This window comes from Bufo gargarizans, chromosome 11, assembly GCF_014858855.1.
Source record: "Bufo gargarizans isolate SCDJY-AF-19 chromosome 11, ASM1485885v1, whole genome shotgun sequence".
In the NCBI taxonomy this organism is placed as follows: Eukaryota; Metazoa; Chordata; class Amphibia; order Anura; family Bufonidae; genus Bufo; species Bufo gargarizans.
In genome coordinates this window covers 46,500,991-46,520,809 of record NC_058090.1, presented here as the reverse complement: position 1 = coordinate 46,520,809, position 19,819 = coordinate 46,500,991, and the positions used below count along the sequence as shown (strand labels likewise).

At 46.1% G+C, this 19,819-nt stretch overlaps 1 protein-coding gene across 1 annotated transcript in view; it reads right to left on the bottom strand.

Moving 5' to 3' along the window:
- LOC122922180 (carbohydrate sulfotransferase 9-like) overlaps positions 1–18,262 on the bottom strand; it is an 88,115-nt gene extending 69,853 nt beyond the window's left edge. Inside the window, exon 1 of the mRNA XM_044272696.1 lies at positions 18,214–18,262. The gene's annotated coding sequence lies outside the window, so the exon portion shown is untranslated. The remainder of the gene's footprint in view (positions 1–18,213) is intronic.
- Positions 18,263–19,819: the final 1,557 nt, after the last annotated feature.

The following is a 19,819-nucleotide window of genomic DNA, read 5'->3' as shown; positions in this document are numbered from 1 at the left end:
CAACACATCTATCCAAGAAATCTCTGAGAACATCGTTGATGAACTCCTGGAAGACCGCGGGAGCATTACAGAGACCGAAAGACATCACGAGATATTCGTAATGCCCGTCTCTGGTATTAAATGCGGTCTTCCATTCGTCACCCTCTCTAATGCGAACTAAATTATAAGCACCCCTTAAATCGAGTTTGGTGAAGACTCAGGCCCCTGCCACCTGAGAAAACAGATCATCAATCAGAGGCAGTGGATACCGATTCTTCACCGTAATCCGATTAAGGGCACGATAATCGATGCAAGGTCTCAAGCCTCCATCCTTCTTCTCCACAAAGAAGAATCCAGCTCCAGCAGGGGAAGTGGATGGATGGTTCTCTTTAATATACTCCCGCTGAGCCTGAACCTCAGGCCCAGTGAGATTATAAAGATGCCCTCGTGGTGGCATGGTGCCTGGCAACAGGTCTATAGGACAATCATATGACCTGTGGGGAGGTAATACATCAGCCCCCTGAGGACTGAACACATCTCGGAAATTATGATACTGCTGTGGTAAAGTACTTAATACTTCCATGGAGGCTAGTGACAGGTCGGGACGAATGCACTTAGTAAGGCATTCCGTACTCCACTGACAGATAAGACCCGAGCGCCAGTCCACTACTGGATTATGGAGCCTTAACCAAGGGAGACCCAAAATCACGGGAGTGGATGGCATGTCAAGGACAAAAAGGCTTAAGGTCTCCCGATGATCAGCCCCCACCGTTACCTGTATTCCCGGAGTCATCCACACTGCACGACCATCTTGAAGAGGAGAACCATCAATCGCGGTCACTGACATGGTGGTTTTCGGCTGGATCAACGGGATGCCAAGTCGACGAACCAAGGTTGAGTCCACAAAATTCCCAGCGGCCCCAGAATCGATTAGTGCTGAAAACTCATGGACCTTGTCTTGCCACCGTAAGGATATGGATACCATCACCCGGCTTGGAGGAGGGATAATAGCACCTAGGGGGTTCTCCTCTATGCCCCCTAGGTTCATTCGTTTCCCGCCGGCAGGAGGGGACAGGTTTTAACGAGGTGTCCAGACTTTCCGCAAAATAGGCACAGGCCTTTCTGTTGGCGACGAGCTCGTTCTGCCTGTGTGAGATGGGAGGATCCAACCTCCATTGGCTCTTCGGCCGATTTTAGAGGCCCTGGATGTGGTCGAGGGGATGAAAACCGAGACGACCGTTCCACTCGCCTCTCACGGATTCGCCTGTCGGCATCGATTGCCTGAGAGATAGCCATTTCCAACGAGAAGGGGGTAGGCAAGGCCAAAAGAAGATCCCGGACCGCATCCGAAAGTCCCAAACGGAAGCGATGGCGTAGGGCTGCGTCGCCCCAGGTGGTGAAGGCTGCCCATCGCCTGAATTCTGCAGCGTATTCTTCAGCTGGGCGGCGGCCTTGTTGAATATGCTCAAGATTGGTCTCTGCGGTGCGAGTACGATCCGGGTCATCGTAAATCACAGCCATAGCCTCGAAGAAGGCATCCACTGACGAAAAAGCTGTATGGTCTTGAGGCAAGTTAAATGCCCAACGTTGGGGGTCTCCACGTAGCAGTGACATTACAATCCCAATTCTCTGCCTGAGAGTGCCAGAAGCCAACGGTCGTAACTGGAAATAAAGGAGACAGGAGTCCCTGAAGTTTAAGAACTCCTGTCGCTCTCCTGTGAAGGGGTCAGGCAGAGGGATCTTAGGTTCTGTTTGATGCCTTGCGATAGTGACGGGTAGTGCTGAGGCTCCCTGGATAAGCTGCTGAACCTCCTCCATCACAGTTGTCAGTTGCTCTTGGATTTGCGCTGCAGCGGCTGCTGGTATATTTGGGCGTCGTTGGAACAGCAGGTTAACGGCTCCCGTTAATTCATTCAGCTGCTGCTGGATCTTGTCCATGGCAACTGTTAGTTGGGCCCACTGTTCTGTAATGCAAGGCACCAACAAACAGACCAGTGATGAAAGCAAAAAGGTGTTTATTCACCAGAAACATAAACGTCCAGGACACTTGCTGGTAACAAGGAATAATAACAAAAAAACCAGGCAAGGAGATTCCAGGAATAGTCCCAACCAGTGCTGAATGATGCTGTGCACTTGGCAGTCGAGTCACTCCAGATCTTGGGTCCGCTGTAAAGGACAAAGTTCCTGGCAGTCTTCAGTCACTAGGAGTTGTGACCTATACCTGGTTGAGGGAAAATAACAGTGGGCACTGATCACCCTGAGAGACCTCCTTTTAAATGCCTGCTGACCAATCCCAGGGTGCCAAGTGTCCACTACCATAGGTGAACAAATTGCCCTGCACCTGAGTACAAGGCCTAAGGCAATCACAAGTTGATTAACCCATGGCTGGCTCCCTAATCCACTTTGCTCTTGTGAGTCAGTATAATATGCGCCACTGGTCGACGAAGTGCATAAGAAGCGCGTACTCGCGACCGTGTATCCCTTTGCGAACCTGCCCTCGTGCGTAGGCACGGACGCATGATTGACTCAGCGCGAGTATGCGAGCGCGTGGACCCAGATGCGGAAACGGAAGTCGCAGGAGACACCAGAGACAACCCTGGCCGCGGCGTCTTGTCAATCGCCTGGCCACTCTGTCCCCGGGACTCCGGCGGTCCTCCCCTCCGATGTCCACGCGAACGCATCTCCGCACTGGCTCGCAAAGGGGTCAGCGCTGGTGCATCAGAGACACGCATAACCTGTCCCGCAACTCCACGAGGACCCCTCTTGGTTCCCCTGGAGTGCAAAGCAGGTAAGGATCTTACACTGAGTTTACAAACTCTGTTAACCCTTTAGGTGTTGTACAAGAGTTATTGGCAAATAAAGATGGAAAATTTGCCCAAACATTTAAATTCTCAAATTTCATTTTAATCCATTTTTTCCAGTAACAAGGCAAGGGTTAACAGCCAAACAAAGAGCTATATTTAATGCCCCAATTCTGTAGTTTGCAGAAACACCCCATATGTGACCGTAAACTACTGTACGGGCACACAGTAGGGCATAGAGGGAAAGGTGCGCCGTGTGGTTTTTGGAAGGCAGATTTTGCTGGACTGGTTTATTTACACCATGTCCCATCTGAAGCCCCCCTAATGCACCCCTAGAGTATAAACTCCATAAAATTGATCCAATCTAAGAAACCACACCCCTAGAGTAGAAACTCCATAAAAGTGACCCCATTTTGGAAACTACGGGATAAGGTGGCAGTTTTGTTGGGACTTTTTTTAGGGTACATATGATTTTTGGTTTATGTATATTACATTTTTGTGAGGCAAAGTTACCAAAGATAGAAATTCTGAAATTTAATCTCCATTTGCCATAAACTGTTAAGGAACACCTAGGGTTAATAAAGTTTGTAAAATCAGTTTTGAATTCCTTGAGGGGTGTAGTTTCTTAGATGGGGTCGCTTTTATGGAGTTTCTACTCTAGGGGTGCACCAGGGGGGGCTTCAAATGGAACATGGTGGCAAAAAAAGGCCATCAAAATATGCCTTCCAGAAACCATACGGCGTTCCTTTCCTTCTGCGCCCTGCCGTTTGGTCATACAGCAGTTTACGACCACATATGGGGTGTTTCTGTAAACTGCAGAATCAGGGTAATATTACGTTTTGTTTGGCTGTTAACCCTTGCTTTGTTACTGGAAAAAAACGGATTAAAAAGGAAAATGTGCCAAAAAATTGCTGTTTTGGCACCGTTTATATTTAATTTTTTTGACCATGTTCATCTGAGGGGTTAAGTCATGGGGTATTTTTATAGAGCAGTTTCTTATGGACGCGGAGATACCTAATATGTCTACTTTTTTAAATTGATTTATGTTTTACACTATATTATCTTTTTATAAACAAAAAAAAAAAAACATTTTAGTATCTCCATAGTCTAAGTCATTTTTTTTTTACTTTTTAGCCGATTATCTTAGGTAGGGGCTCATTTATTGCGGGATGAGAAGACTGTTTTTTGGCACTATTTTGGGGGGCATATGACTTTTTGATCGCTTGCTATTACAATTTTTGTGATTTAAGGTGACAAAAAAATACCTTTTTTATTGCACCATTTTTATTTTATTTATTTTTTACCGTGTTCATCTGAGGAGTTAGGTCATGGGGTACTTTTTTAGAGCAGATTTTTATGGACGTGGCGATACTGAATATGTCTACTTTTTTTATTTATTTAAGTTTTACTAAAAAATATATATTTTTTTTAATTTTAGTTTTAGTGCCTCAAAGCCATTGTTTTTTTATCCGAATGTCAGTGGCTAAATTGAGATATAAATTTAGTACTCCATGGAAGTGCGGTACTCCTTGAAGCAACCATCAATGCAGAGGCCCGGATGATCGGGGCACGTGTCGCACTCATTAGTGGTGTCTTTCCGTATTCCCCTCCTGTGACACACTCTGCACTTTTTTGGGGTCCGTCCCTTCTTTCCAGTGTGTGTGTGTGCGTGATTAACTTTATTTAGTGTGTGTGTGTGGTGGGGGGGGGGGGCACGGGTGTTCGCAAACTTACCCTAAACCTAACAACCCAAAAAAAAGACTAACTAAAAAAGGCCAAAAAATGTAAAAAAAGTTTTTTTTAAATTCAAAATCGCTGATCAACCGTCCGAAATTGTTCAGCGGTGGGGTGTGCGATGCGCTCGTGGCCAGACGCTAAGAGTGCCAGCCACAGTCAGCGTACGCAAAAAAAAACTGCTTGCGCCCTAAAAAAGTTGTGGGGGGGAAAGCTGCAGCACCCCTGGGGGTTCTAGGGTCACACTGTGCTGTGGACCCCAGACACGCGATTTAGGGTGTTGCAATCAGTAACGTTTTTTTTTTGTTTTTTTTTTCTTCCACTAACTTTCCCTAAATATCCCTGCCTAACCTAACCTTTCCCTAAATACCTGGTGGTGCTGGGCATAGATGGGGTGCTGGGGCACAGATGGGGTGCTGGCTGACGATCCTGAACTTTTTACAGATGGGGGTGCTGGCTCGAGATCCGACGCAGCGCTCCTCTCTCCTCAGCTCCCGGACTGAAAAGGAGGAGGAGAGGAGCACTGATGCAATTTGAAATGCCCGCCTGCCCAGCCGACCAATGAGAGGCGATCCTGAGAGGTGATGTCACCATCACCTCTCAGGATCACAGGATGGTGATTAGTGTTGTATTATCACACCACCGATCACCATCCTGTTCCGGGTTTGCTGCGATCGCCTACACGGGAGGGTCACAGGACCCCCTGGCGCATTGTCCCCAGGTGCCTGCTGAATGATTTGAGCAGGCACCGGGTTCAGATCACCGCCCGCCGCGTGGCGGTGATCGGAAATACATAGGACGTACAGGTACGCTCTGTATCCTTAAGTACCGGGACATCAGGAAGTACCTGTAAGCCCTATGTCCGGAAGAGGTTAAAGACTTACTTGGAAAAAATTACATACAGAGCTACAGAACATGCAGGGTAATACAGCGCCACATATGGACCTCTTACATCCAGTGACTTCTCTTCTCTGACATAGATATTCTCTTTCATCTTCTTCTCCTGTCAGACCAGATTGCCATGGTGACTTCTTTCAGCTGCGCCTCGTCTCTGCAGAGTTTAACAAACAGACATCTTACTTTGCTACTTTTCCATCCTCCTCCTCACCTTCTCAACACCCCTTCCTGCCACCCCCAATACTGTGTCCACTGTACTCCCCAATACTTTCCTGCAGAAACAGTCCCTCTGATAATACTGGTACCACACAGAAAAAAACACCCCTTTATATTGTGCGCTAGTACAAAAAAATCCCCCCTTCCTTTAAGATCAGACGTCCATATAAAACCTTAAATGAGATCCCCCCATCTCAGACCAAATCCTCTATAGACCTCTATGTCATACCCCATCTAAGACCCCAGTTTTAGACCTCAGATCAGACCCCATTAGACCTCCATGTAAGACCCCAAACCAATATCAGACCTCAGATAAGACTCCAGACCCCCATATAAGACCCTCATTAGACCCCCAGATGCCCATATCAGACCTCCGGACCCCCATATCAGACCTATAGACCCCCAAACCTATAGACCTCTCCAAACTCACACTAGACCTCCAGACCGCCATATCTGACCCCATTAGACCTCCAGAACCTCAATCAGACCTCCAGGCCCCCATTAGACCTATAGACCCCCAATCAGACCCCCATTAGACCTCCAGACCCCGAATCAGATCCCCATTAGACCTCTTGACCCCCAATCAGACCCCCAGTCAGACCTCTCCAGACCCCCAGTCAGACCTCTCCAGACCCCCGAGTCAGACTTCTCCAGACCCCCGAGTCAGACCTCTCCAGACCCTCGAGTCAGACCTCTCCAGACTTCCCTGTCAGACCTCTCCAGACTTCCCTGTCAGACCTCTCCAGACTTCCCTGTCAGACCTCTCTAGACTTCCCTGTCAGACCTCTCCAGACTTCCCTGTCAGACCTCTCCAGACTTCCCTGTCAGACCTCTCCAGACTTCCCTGTCAGACCTCTCCAGACTTCCCTGTCAGACCTCTCCAGACTTCCCTGTCAGACCTCTCCAGACTTCCCTGTCAGACCTCTCCAGACTTCCCTGTCAGACCTCTCCAGACTTCCCTGTCAGACCTCTCCAGACTTCCCTGTCAGACCTCTCCAGACTTCCCTGTCAGACCTCTCCAGACTTCCCTGTCAGACCTCTCCAGACTTCCCTGTCAGACCTCCAGAATTCCCTGTCAGACCTCCAGAATTCCCTGTCAGACCTCCAGACCCCCCATTAGACCACTTCAGACCCCCATTAGACCACTTCAGACCCCCAGTCAGACCTCCAGCCCCCCCATAGACCTCTCCAGACCCCCCATTAGACCTCCATATCAGACCTCAGATTAGACTGTAAAATAATAAAGTAACTTACCTCTGCTGCCGCCACTCTCCTTGTCCTGGCTGTCTTCTCTGGGCCCCCCTGGCTTAGGGGCTCGGTTGCAACCACGACCGCTGCGACCCCTATAGTTACGCCAGTGGGTGGACTCAAAAGCAGAAACAAAAATATTAGCAAAATCGCATCGAATTCGCTGCTGCAAGTTAAACTCAGACCTAAACCAAAAATAATTCTTGGTCAATATCAAATCCAATAAAGTCATCAGCAGACCAATAAATCGATTCAATAAACGAGGATCCTTGCATAATTGTTCCCAAACTGCAATCATCCCTTCTCTATGAGATATATCGTGTACAAATTTTGAATATCCAATATGCATTAAAAATAAATATCTGACCCTATCCATATGTGAAATCCTACTTAAAGGCAGTTGTGTGCCTAGGGTGTTTGGCACCCGGGGATGGTCCTTTCTCTGGCACCCCCACAATACTTTAAATAAATTGTACCCCCTCACAGTAGTATTGCCCTCATTGTATAACCTTCACAGTAGTTTTGTACAGATGTGTGCTCCCTCACAGTAGTTATGCCCATTGTGCCCCCTTAATAGTAGCAATGCCCACTGTGCTAGTAATGCCCTCTGTGCCCCCTCCATAGTAGAAATCCCCATTGTGCCCCCTTCACAGTAATAATGCCCTCTGTGCCCCCTTCATTGTAGTAATGCCCTCTGGCTCTGTGCCCCCTCCCTAGTAGAAATGCCCATAGTGCCCCCTTCACATTAGTAATGCCCTCTGTGCCCCCTCCATAGTAATAAAGTCCTCTGTGACCCCTCTGTATAAAAAAAAACACAAAAAGAAAAAACACAGTAACTACTCACCTTGTCCCGCTCCTGAAGCTCACATAATTTCCCTGGTTCTCTTCTGGCCCTTTGTTTACCTGCAATAGAAACAATCTCTGAGGTTTTCCTCATGAATATTTGTGCCCCTCCCCCTGCTCTGCAAAGGGAGTGAATACAAGTCCTGAGTGACATGTCCACTTGCTGGGATACTCAGCAGCATATTGTGTAGGACTACAAATCCCAGCTGTACAATGACCAGGGGCATTGCTAGGGTCACAAGCCCCAATAAATATATCCCCCCCCCCCCGCACTTTGCTGTACTTGCTATACAGCAGCACTTACCTGTCACATCCAGGGCCTCCAGGTGACGTCTCCTCTCTGTCATCATCTTCTCTGTAGATCTTCTCTCTTATCATCTTCTCCACTCGGTCTGGACAACTTCTCTCAGCCGCCTCGTCTCTGCAGAGTGTGACACACAGACATCTTAGCTTCCTCACATTCTATCATTATCCCCCAACTGGAGTCCCCACAGTGTTATCCTGCTGCTTGCTGTGCCCCCCTCCCCCCTCCCCAGGGGTGTAGCTATAGGGGGTGCAGAGGTAGCAGTCGCTACACAGAAGTTCGGGCTTGGGATCGGTGTTCTGTAGATTGTATTATTTTCCCTTATAACATGGTTAGAAGGGAAAATAATAGCATTCTGATTACAGAATGCTTAGTAAAATAGCGCTGGAGGGGTTAAAAAAAATTTGAAAAATTATTTAACTCACCTTAATCCACTTGATCGCGCAGCCGGCATCTGTTCTGTCTGTCTTCCTTTGCTGTGTGCAGGAACAGGACCTGTGGTGACGTCACTCTGGTCATCATATGATCCATCACATGATCTTTTACCATGGTGATGGATCATGTGATGGACCATGTGATGACCGGAGTGATGTCACCACAGGTCCTGTTCCTGCACACAACACAGAAGAAGACAGAAGATATGTCGGCTGCGCGATCAAGTGGATTAAGGTGAGTTAAATTATTTATTTATTTTTTAACCCCTCCAGCACTATTTTACTATGCATTCTGTATTCAGAATGCTATTATTTTCCCTTATAACCATGTTATAAGGGAAAATAATAATGATTGGGTCTCCATCGCGATCGTCTCCTAGCAACCGCGCGTGAAAATCGCACCGCATCCGCACTTGCTTGCGGATGCTTTCAATTTTCACGCAACCCCATTCATTTCTATGGGTCCTGCGTTACGTGAAAAACGCACAAAATAGAGCATGCTGTGATTTTCACGCAACGCACAAGTGATGCGTGAAAATCACTGCTCATGTGAACAGCCCCATAGAAATGAATGGGTTGGGATTCAGTGCGGGTGCAATGTGTTCAACTCACGCATCTCATCCGTGCGGAATACTCGCCCGTGTGAAAGGGGCCTGAGGCTACTTTCACACTTGCATTTGTGCGGATCTGATCAGATCCGCACCGATAATGCAAACTAATGCATCCGTTCAGGACCGATTCGTTTGTATTAGATTTGAATTTCTAAGTCCCAATACGGATCCGTCCTGACTTACATTGAAAGTCAATGGGGGACGGATCCGTTTACAATTGCACCATTTTGTGTCAATGCAAAGGGATCCGTCCCTATTAACTTACATTCTAAGTCACGACGGATCCGTTTGGCTACGCAAGGCCATGCGGACACAAAAACGCTGCTTGCAGCATTTTGGGGTCCACATCCAACGGAACGGATGGCTGTACGGTGCCGAACGAATGCATTCTGAATGGATCCGCATCCATTCATAATGCATTGGGGTTAAACTGATGCATTTGGGGCTGCTTGTGAGAGCCTTTAAACGGATCTCACAAGCAGATCCCCAAACGCAAGTGTGAACGTAGCCTAAACATTAAGTCCCATGTACATAAACATCATTCCCCCCACCATCCACTTTCAACATACAGTCCCTCAACACACCAGACACAACACATACAGCCACCTCAAGCACACAGTTCCATGTCAATAACATCCCTCCCTTCAGCCCTAACATACATCCCAGTTAAATAACTACAACTCCCAGCATTGCTCTGCCTCTCCCTTCACTTACCTTTTCTCGTGTACAGAAATCACCATTAGGCTCCTTCTCCTCTTTACTCCGGTCCATTTACTCCGGTCACATGATGGTGACATCATCCAGGTCATCCTATCACAGCGTGTTTTGCTGATCACATGACCTGTGATGTCACCACAGGTCCTTTAGCTTTTCCCAGTGTATTAGATTCAATTGTATTGCCGTTCTGTGTACAGCAATACAGTTGTATCTAGCAGGCAGGCAGGACATTCGGGGCATGGGAAAAAACATCCGGGGCCCAGGCTCCAAATGTTTTAACCTAGCGACGTCCCTGACAATGACACTGCTGATACACACAGGATCTTCCCCCTACATGTTCTTGTGCAATGCGCTGCAGGACTCCTCTATACTGTGAGCTTCTGTGCCCAGCATTTGTCTCCTCACTGCCTGCTGCTACTGAGTAAAGCCTTCAGCCCTGAGTCTGTGCTGCTAAGGGGTTAAAGTTTTTCCTAATGAATCCAGGGAGAGAGCAGATGGCAGTACAGGGCTGTGTTGCCAGCACAGTGAAGTCTGGTGTACAGACACAAGATCTGATCTCTCAGGCTTGTGCACGAAACATCCTCAGACTAGGGAGAGAAGCTGACATCACAGGTCATGTGACCCTCAGTGAAATCCGAGAAAGCAGCAGCTGGAGATACAGTAAGTGAATTGTAAAGTCCTTACATTTGCCTAGTTAGAAACATACAAAGAATAAAAATATAACTCAGACAACCCCTTTAAAAAGTCACCCGTATCCTTGAGACAATTACTTGATCTTCTAACAATCTCCTGAAGGTAACTGTCAACAAAAAATAGCCACTGGTTGAAATAGAGAATTAACCCCCAAGACGATAGGACATCCTGGGGGCTTGTCGAGATTTTTGTGAACTTTAAGTAGTAAATATAAGACACGGACCCTCAGGGATTGGTTCATCATAGCTCTATGTTGGGAATTTCTAATAATCCCCTCTGAATAACAACTGATCAAGCTCTTTCGTAAAGGATATTGTAGGATCCGCTCTAAGTTTATGATACACTTTTTCGTCCACCAAGTGGGCAAGAGCTTCTGTCAAATACTGGTCCTTATTCATAATGATGGTAGCTCCGCTTTTGTCTGCTTTTTAAATTACTATACTATAATCATTTCTAAGACTGTTAATAGCTCTCCTCTCAGCAGCAGATACTTTCTGGCCCCCAATGTCGGTCTATACCATATGCTATAAAGATATGCTTCCAATACAGGCAGGAGCATTCAGAAAACAAGTCAGCGCCGGGGCTATGGGGCATTTCCAATTCCCAGCCACAACCCTGATGCCTAGTAAAACAGAGCACTGAGGCTAAGGCTAGGTCTACACGACAACATTTGTCGAGCGACATTTTGTTGCACCAATGTCGCGCAACAATTTTTATAATGGCAGTCTATGGTGTCGCACTGCAACATGCGACATGCTGCGACTGCGACGCGACAGTCGCAGAAAATCCATTCAAGATGGATTTTTCTGCGACTGTCGCGTCGCAGTCGCAACATGTCGCATGTTGCAGTGCGACACCATAGACTGCCATTATAAAAATCGTCGCGCGACATTAGTGCAACAAAATGTCGCGCGACAACTGTTGCGCCCTATCTGTCGCGCGACTTTTTGTAGCGCGACAAATGTCGTCGTGTAGACCTAGCCTAAAGCCACACGGGGCAGCTGTGTTGCAGTTGGAACACCACAAATTTATTAGAACCAAGTTGTTTATTCAGCGTTCATTGTTAACGTCCCCATGGTTCAGGTCAAAATGTAACCGATAGTCATGAACAATCAATAATCATTCCAATCTAATTGGGTAAATTCCTCCTGCTGCGGCTTGTACATCCAACCAGTCCTTGGCCACAAGCTGACTGGGTCACAACCGCAGCACAGCCGTGATACTGATAAAAAAAAATTAAAAACTTTGGGAAAAAAATCAGTTTTATTTTTTCATCACCATATTCTGACCCCTATAACTTTTTTGTAGTTATGTGTATGGAGCTGTGTGAGCATTTTTTTGCAGGGTGATCTGTACTTTTCATTGATACCATACTGGGGTGTGTACAACTTTTTGATCAATTTTTATTGCATTTTTTGTGGAAAATGAAGCGACTAAAAGCAGCGAATCGGCCATTTTTATGTTTTTTTCAGTTTCGCTGTTTGCCGTATGTGGAAATTATTTTCATGTTTTTATAGTATGGGCGTTTTCACACGTGGTGATACCCATGATGTATATATATATTTTTATTTTATTTTTTGGGGGGGGGGCGGGGTGGAATGGGTAACTTAAATTTTTATATATTTTTTTTTAAACTTTATTATTTTTTTTCTAATATTTTTTATATTTCACATAGGGAATAATAATAGGCAATCATTAGATTGCTATGCTCATAGACTTCAATGCATTACCATTGGAGTCTATGAGAAATGTACTAGTTTCCTATGGAACCCTGCTACAGTCAAGGGCTCCATAGAAAGCTCCGATCACCACACAGGGGAGCAAGAGCATACCAGGAAGTGCTCGCTTTCAGGTTTGCATATGCTCAGATGCTGTAGTCAGTCCGCATCTGAAGTGTTAAATTGTATGAAACAGCAGGCACCCCACCCTCCGCTCATCTTTACTAGTACTAGTACGGCGCTGCTTGGGAAGGGGTTAATTTGTGTCTAATTTATTGTCCCTTAATAAATCAGATTTTTCTGCGGACAAGAATATACATTTTCTTTGATAGCGGCAGCATGTGCAGTCTGCAAATTGCTTGCAAATAACGCAGCAGCACAGTCAGACAATGTGCACTGGGTGCAATTCCTCCTGGAGGCCGGCTTCTCCTCCACGATGTATACTTTCCAAAAAACAAGGCAGCACTTCCAGATTTAGATGAAAGGGTGAAGACACCAAACTTTAATTCCCCAGCAACGTTTCGGCCTGCTCAATGAGGCCTTTGTCAAGCTATACAACAGTGCAAAACACAGGGTATATATATACCCACAAGCCAGTGCAATCACATAATACAATCAGTAAATTCACATGTTGTTAATCACATAGTATCAATCACATAGTATCATGCAATTAACAACACACTCCCAGTTGCACCCACTAATGTCCTCCTCTTCATAGGATGGAGTGTGTTGTTAATTGCATGATGTCAATTTGGTAGAACAAAAGTAATTATGATGCCTACAGTGGTGGTGATGGAAGTGCGGTGAGACTGGTCATAGCAACCGCGGTGACAGTCAGCTTGAACGCGTTATTAGTAGGTGGAGCCTGACGACTCCACTTGTGTTTACACCATGATACACTGTATGTTAATGGGATGGGTTAAGTCCCACCAAAGTTACCTGCAAGAGAGAGTGAGTGAATGTGGGGAGGTTGGGGGTGGCGCTACAGGTCCTCGGATGGTCTGCTGGGAAACTAGAGGACAGCCGTGGGGTCTCACTGAAATGCACAGTGTTTTTCAAGTGGAGTGAGCAGTGAGACCATCGCAGTCTTCCCTGACAGCATAGGGCATACCCTCAGCCCTCCCTTACATTCATGGAGGTACTTGTGATGACTGTATGCTGTTTCGCAATAGTGATTGCCCGATTATTCCCACTGATGTTTTAGCCGGGATGTAAACATTCCGTGCTACCATGACTCCTGGCACGCCTCCTGTGGTGCTGAGTGGATGTGGCCGAGTCACATGGTCTGCTCTTTCCTCCTCCCTCTGTGACTCGTACGATGCACTCAACGGCATGACGCTGCGTTCCAAGGAGCGTGAGAGCGCGGGTACGCAGCGCGGGCTGGGAGGATGGGGTTGACTGTCGGACCCGGCGCATGCGCACGGCAAAGATGGAGACGCCAAACACTCGCGGCCACATTGAGCCATTGAAGGTATGCGCTACTATTTTAATACTTTAATAGGATGCGGCTGTATCCTGTTTTGATAATAGATGTTTTTTAACCCTTGATCTAGATGCACTTAGCACTTTTGTATCACATTCTATACAGGCTCTTAGATCCGATATGTGGGATAAGAGAGGGTATAGACATAGGTATAAGATTTATACTTTGCACAAGGCCTGCACAATATATCGCCAAAGCAATCACAATTAATCGCCATATCGCAATCGCCAATTGGCCGACCCAAAAATGCTGCAATTATATTACCATATTTTTTTGCTTTATAAGACAAACTTTTTCCCCCCAAAAGTGGGGGGAAAATGGCAGTGCGCCTTATAAAGCGATGGTTGACTTTTTACGTGGTTGACACGGATGTATCGCCGGCCGCTATGCTGCACAGCGCGGCCGGCGATACATCAGTTACAGTGCGGGGAGGGAGGAGGGGCTGGAGGCAAGTCGTTATTTTAATGAACAAATGTTCTTCTATTTATTCTATTATTATTTATCTGTTCTGTGCAGTGCTATTAAGAAAATGGCAAGTTTTGTATTTTGGACTTTTGCAGTAATGCAAATGTTATTTAATTTAGTAAAAGATGTTTTATTTTGAAAAACACTGTGCATTTCAGTTCTTGAATTAAGCATAACTACATTTCAGCATTATCAGTAATTTGTGTGTGCTTTTACCTTGAAAATCCAAGCAAATAGACCTGCGACTTTTTCATAAAAACGTGTGACTTTTTCATAAAAACGTGCGACTTTTGTAAAGCTGCTTACTGACGGATAAACTGCTACTGTCAAACCACATTTATTTCAGTCTTAAAGGGCCGATCATAAATCTGACTTGGCTAAAACTGACTTTAGCCATATGTTAAAGTGGAGTGAGCTGTCAGTCATGATAAATCTGGCCCCATGTCTTTCATTAGGCTGCATAAAGCACCACAATCACTTAATGTAATAAAACTAATGTAAAAATAATGTCATGTTCATTTCCTAACTACAGGTTTGAAAGCTCCCATATTGATGCCGTACACACAATCAGCCCTCTTTTCAGTATCTGTGGCTAAATTTCAATGCTATATATATTACATATTTGCAATAAACCTTAAAATTTCCTTCTTAGGCACTGGGTTTACAGAGTCCACTTGATATCAGAGTCAGACATATCCATAGACGACAGAGACCTTTTGGCCTCTGTTGGGCTGATATATGTTTATGTATACCTTTTTACAATTGTGTCTAAGGGCTTATTCACATTTCAGTGAATCACAGAATCCACTGATTTTAGTGTTTGTATTCACACAGCCTTTTTTCCCCACTGATTGTGGGGCAGTAGAAAAGCAACGGAGACATGCAAACTAAACAAACCCATAAAAGTCTAACTGTCTGTAAAAACCACAGTCCGAACACGGATGCCATATTGCTAATCGCCAGGCTGTAACTGTACTTGCTATTGTTCCACATGGAAAGTACAGGTTTGGCCTAGCAATCAGGAGTAATCTGTATGTGGACCCGCTGTAGGACCACACTATGCACAAGCACTGTAAAAGTACATGCACACAGCAGTGTAGTTTATGTGGATTTTCATTTTTTTTCTGCTGCATCAAACCCACACAAAAATCTATATGTGCTGTTGTGAATTGCCCCAAATTTTACAGGTGAAATCTGCACTAAAAATCTGCACAATGCTGGATATTTCACAAATTTCCGTACAGAAAATTTACGCACCGCGTACATAAGATTTTGAAAATCTCTTCTACCTAGTTGCTACTGAATTAGGCCTCATGCACACGACCGTTGTGTGCATCCATGGCCGTTGTGCCGTTTTCCGTTTTTTTTCGCGAACCCATTGACATTCAATGGGTCCGTGGAAAAATCGGAAAATGCACCGTTTTGCAGCCGAGGCCGTGATCCGTGTATCCTGTCCGTCAAAAAAATATGACCTGTCCTATTTTTTTGACGGACAACGGTTCACGGACCCATTCAAGTCAATGGGTCCGTGAAAGAACACGGATGCACACAAGATTGGCATCCGTGTCCGTGATCCGTGGCCGTAGGTTGCTTTCATACAGACGGATCCGAAGATCCGTCTGCATAAAAGCTTTTTCTGATCTAAGTTTTCACTTCGTGAAAACTCATTTCCGACAGTATATTCTAACACAGAAGCGTTCCCATGGTGATGGGGACGCTTCTAGTTAGAATACACTGCAAACTTGGTACAAGACTGCCCCCTGCTGCCTGGCACCACCCGATCTCTTACAGGGGGATATGATAGCACAATTAACCTCTTCAGGTGCGGCACCTAAAGGGGTTAATTGTACTATCATATTCTCCTGTAAGAGAACAGGGCTGCCAGGCAGCAGGGGGCAGACCCCCCCCCCTCCCCAGTTTGAATATCGTTGGTGGCACAGTGTGCGCCCACCATCGCCCCCCCCCTTCCTCCCTCTATAGTTAAAAATCGTTGGTGGCACAGTGTGTGCCCACCATCGCCCCCCCTTCCTCCCTCTATAGTTAAAAATCATTGGTGGCACAGTGTGTGCCCACCATCGCCCCCCCTTCCTCCCTCTATAGTTAAAAATCGTTGGTGGCACAGTGTGTGCCCACCATCGCCCCCCCTTCCTCCCTCTATAGTTAAAAATCGTTGGTGGCACAGTGTGTGCCCACCATCGCCCCCCCTTCCTCCCTCTATAGTTAAAAATCGTTGGTGGCACAGTGTGCGCCCACCATCGGCCCCCCCTCTCTCTATAGTAGTAACAACCATTGGTGGCAGTGTGCGGCCTCCCATCTGCCCCCCCCAAATAGTACAATTGTAGAAGATTCATACTTACCTGCTTGCTGCTGCGATGTCTGTGACCGGCCGGGAGCTCCTCCTACTGGTAAGTGACAGTTCTTTAGCAATGCACCGCACAGACCTTTCACTTACCAGTAGGTGGAGCTCCCGGCCGGTCACAGACATCGCAGCAGCAAGCAGGTAAGTATGAATCTTCTACAATTGTACTATTGCTAAGTAACCATGGCAACCAGGGATGCAGTAGCTTCCTGGTTGCCATGGTTACCGATCGGAGCCCCAGCGATTAAACTGGGACTCCGATCGGAACTCCGCTGCCACCAAGGATGGGGGGGGGGGGGGAATGGGAGGCCGCACACTGCCACCAATGGTTGTTACTACTATAGAGAGAGGGGGGCCGATGGTGGGCGCACACTGTGCCACCAACGATTTTTAACTATAGAGGGAGGAAGGGGGGGCGATGGTGGGCGCACACTGTGCCACCAACGATTTTTAACTATAGAGGGAGGAAGGGGGGGGCGATGGTGGGCGCACACTGTGCCACCAACGATTTTTAACTATAGAGGGAGGAGGGGGGGCGCGATGGTGGGTGCACACTGTGCCACCAACGATATTCAAACTGGGGAGGGGGGGTCTGCCCCCTGCTGCCTGACAGCCCTGATCTCTTACAGGAGAATATGATAGTACAATTAACCCCTTTAGGTGCCGCACCTGAAGAGGTTAATTGTGCTATCATATCCCCCTGTAAGAGATCGGGTGGTGCCAGGCAGCAGGGGGCAGTCTTGTACCAAGTTTGCAGTGTATTCTAACCTGAAGCGTCCCCATCACCATGGGAACGCCTCTGTGTTAGAATATACTGTCGGAAATGAGTTTCACGATGTAGCTCATATCCGACAGTATATTCTAACGTAGAGGCGTTCCCATGGTGATGGGGACGCTTCAAGTTATGTTCGGGTGTCCGCCTGGCCGTGCGGAGGCAAGCGGATCCGTCCAGACTTATAATGTAAGTCAATGGGGACGGATCCGTTTGAAGATGACACACTGTGGCTCAATTTTCAAACGGATCCGTCCCCATTGACTTGCATTGTAATTCAGGACGGATCCGTTTGGCTCCGCACGGCCAGGCGGACGCCAAAACGACTTTTTTTTCATGTCCGTGGATCCTCCAAAAATCAAGGAAGACCCACGGACGAGAAAACGGTCACGGATCACGGACCCACGGACCCCGTTTTTGCGGACCGTGAAAAAAAACGGTTGTGTGCATGAGGCCTAACACTGCAGATTTTCAGCCTGAAAATCTGCACGTAATATATGCCGTGTGCATAAACCCGAAGAATTTGTTACTAGGTGCTGATCGATCACAGCCCAAGTCTATTCTAGTCTTGGGCTACAATGAAACTTTTTGTAGCATGACTGATTGGTTTTAACTATTGAATGCCAGCTGCAGATCACAAGATTGCATTCATCTTAATTCATTCAAATGGCCTGCAACTATAGTTAAAATCAATCACCCTACAAAAAGTCAGTGTAACCTCACACTTACGGTAATACACAGTACAGTACACTGTACGTTTGTCCCTTTTTGTTACCTGTGATTGCTCTCTTCCCTTATACAAGACATACTATACATAACTCCCATCAGCAAAATCCTAACACTTAACAGTAAAATATATTAAAAGTACAGTCCCTGAAACCTTACATGAAACATTTAGTTTTGCTATCTCTCTGTCACAATATAAATAATATTGCTTACCTGATTCAGTACATCCTGTGCTTCTTGTATACCTGTCTTGTGGACCTGTCCTGCGGAGATGTTGCCACTTGCCAATTATTCCCTATTTTACCACCTACTGCTGTTATGTAACCACACCTCTGAGATAGATGTCGTTATGTAGAGTTAATTTCCCTGTAAAAATTGTGCTGACAGTTCAGGTTTTTCAAGTGTGTAATGAACAGTTATCTGCTCTATATAATAGGTAGAGATGAACGAATTTCATGTTATGAAATTCGTTCACGCGTCATTTGGTGGTAAAGGCAGAATTGCGTTATGGATTCTGTTTCCAAGGACCATAACGCAATTCTATGACAGAATGCATTCCGTCAGAATAGAAGTCTATGGCCTGCATAAACGATCCGTCCGGAAAAGACTCCCCTGCATAACGGAAATGGGACAGATCGAATTGCGTTATGATCCGTGGTAATGGAATCCATAACGCAATTCTACCTTTACCACCAAACAAAACGTGAACGAATTTGAAAATCTGAAATTCGCTCATCTCTAATAACAGGAATCATGCAACCCAGCGATGTGAAAAGTAATATGCTCTGTGTTGTTGGATATTATGCAATGAATGAAAGCTCAGGTTCCTTGTTACTTAGTCTATACAATGTAAGGCCTCTTTCACACAACCGTTTTTTTTTTCCCGTATACAGGCCGTTTTTTGCGTTCCGTATATGGTCCGTATACGGAACCATTCATTTCAATGGTTCCGCAAAAAACGGAATGTACTCTGTATGTATTCCGTTTCCGTATTTCCGTTTTTCTGTTCTGTTGAAAGATAGAACATGTCCTATTATTGCCCGCAAATCACATTCCGTGGCTCCATTCAAGTCAATGGGTCTGCAAAAAAAAAACGGAACACATACGGAAATGCATCCGTATGTCTTCCGGATCCGTTCAGTTTTTTTTTCTATGTAATTACTGTATACTGTATATGCCATACGGAAAAACGGAACCGAAATGGAAACACAACGGAAACAAAAAACGGAACAACAGATCCGGAAAAAACGGCCTGCAAAACACTGAAAAAGCCATCTGGTCGTGTGAAAGAGGCTTAAGGGTACTTTCACACTTGCGGCAGTGTGATCCGGCGGGCAGTTCCGTCGTCGGAACTGCCCGCCAGATCCACCGATCTGCCGCTGACTGAAAGCATTTGTGAGACGGATCCGGATCCGTCTCACAAATGCATTGCAAGGAATTCCGGTATTTTGAATGCCGAATCCGGCACTAATACATTCCTATGGGAAAAAATGCCGGATCCGGTATTCAGGCAAGTCTTCAGTATTTTTCGCCGGAGATAAAACCGTAGCATGCTACGGTTTTATCTTTTGCCTGATCAGTCAAAACGACTGAATTGAAGACATCCTGATGCCTCCTGAACGGATTACTCTCCATTCACAATGCATGGGGATAAAACTGATCAGTTCTTTTCCGGTATAGAGCCCCGTGACAGAACTCTATGCCGGAAAAGAAAAATGCAAGTGTGAAAGTAGCCTAAAGGCAGCTCTTTCACCAGAGCGAGTTATAGCTCTAGCTGACACTGGACTATTCCCTACATACAGGAAAAAATATACAAATG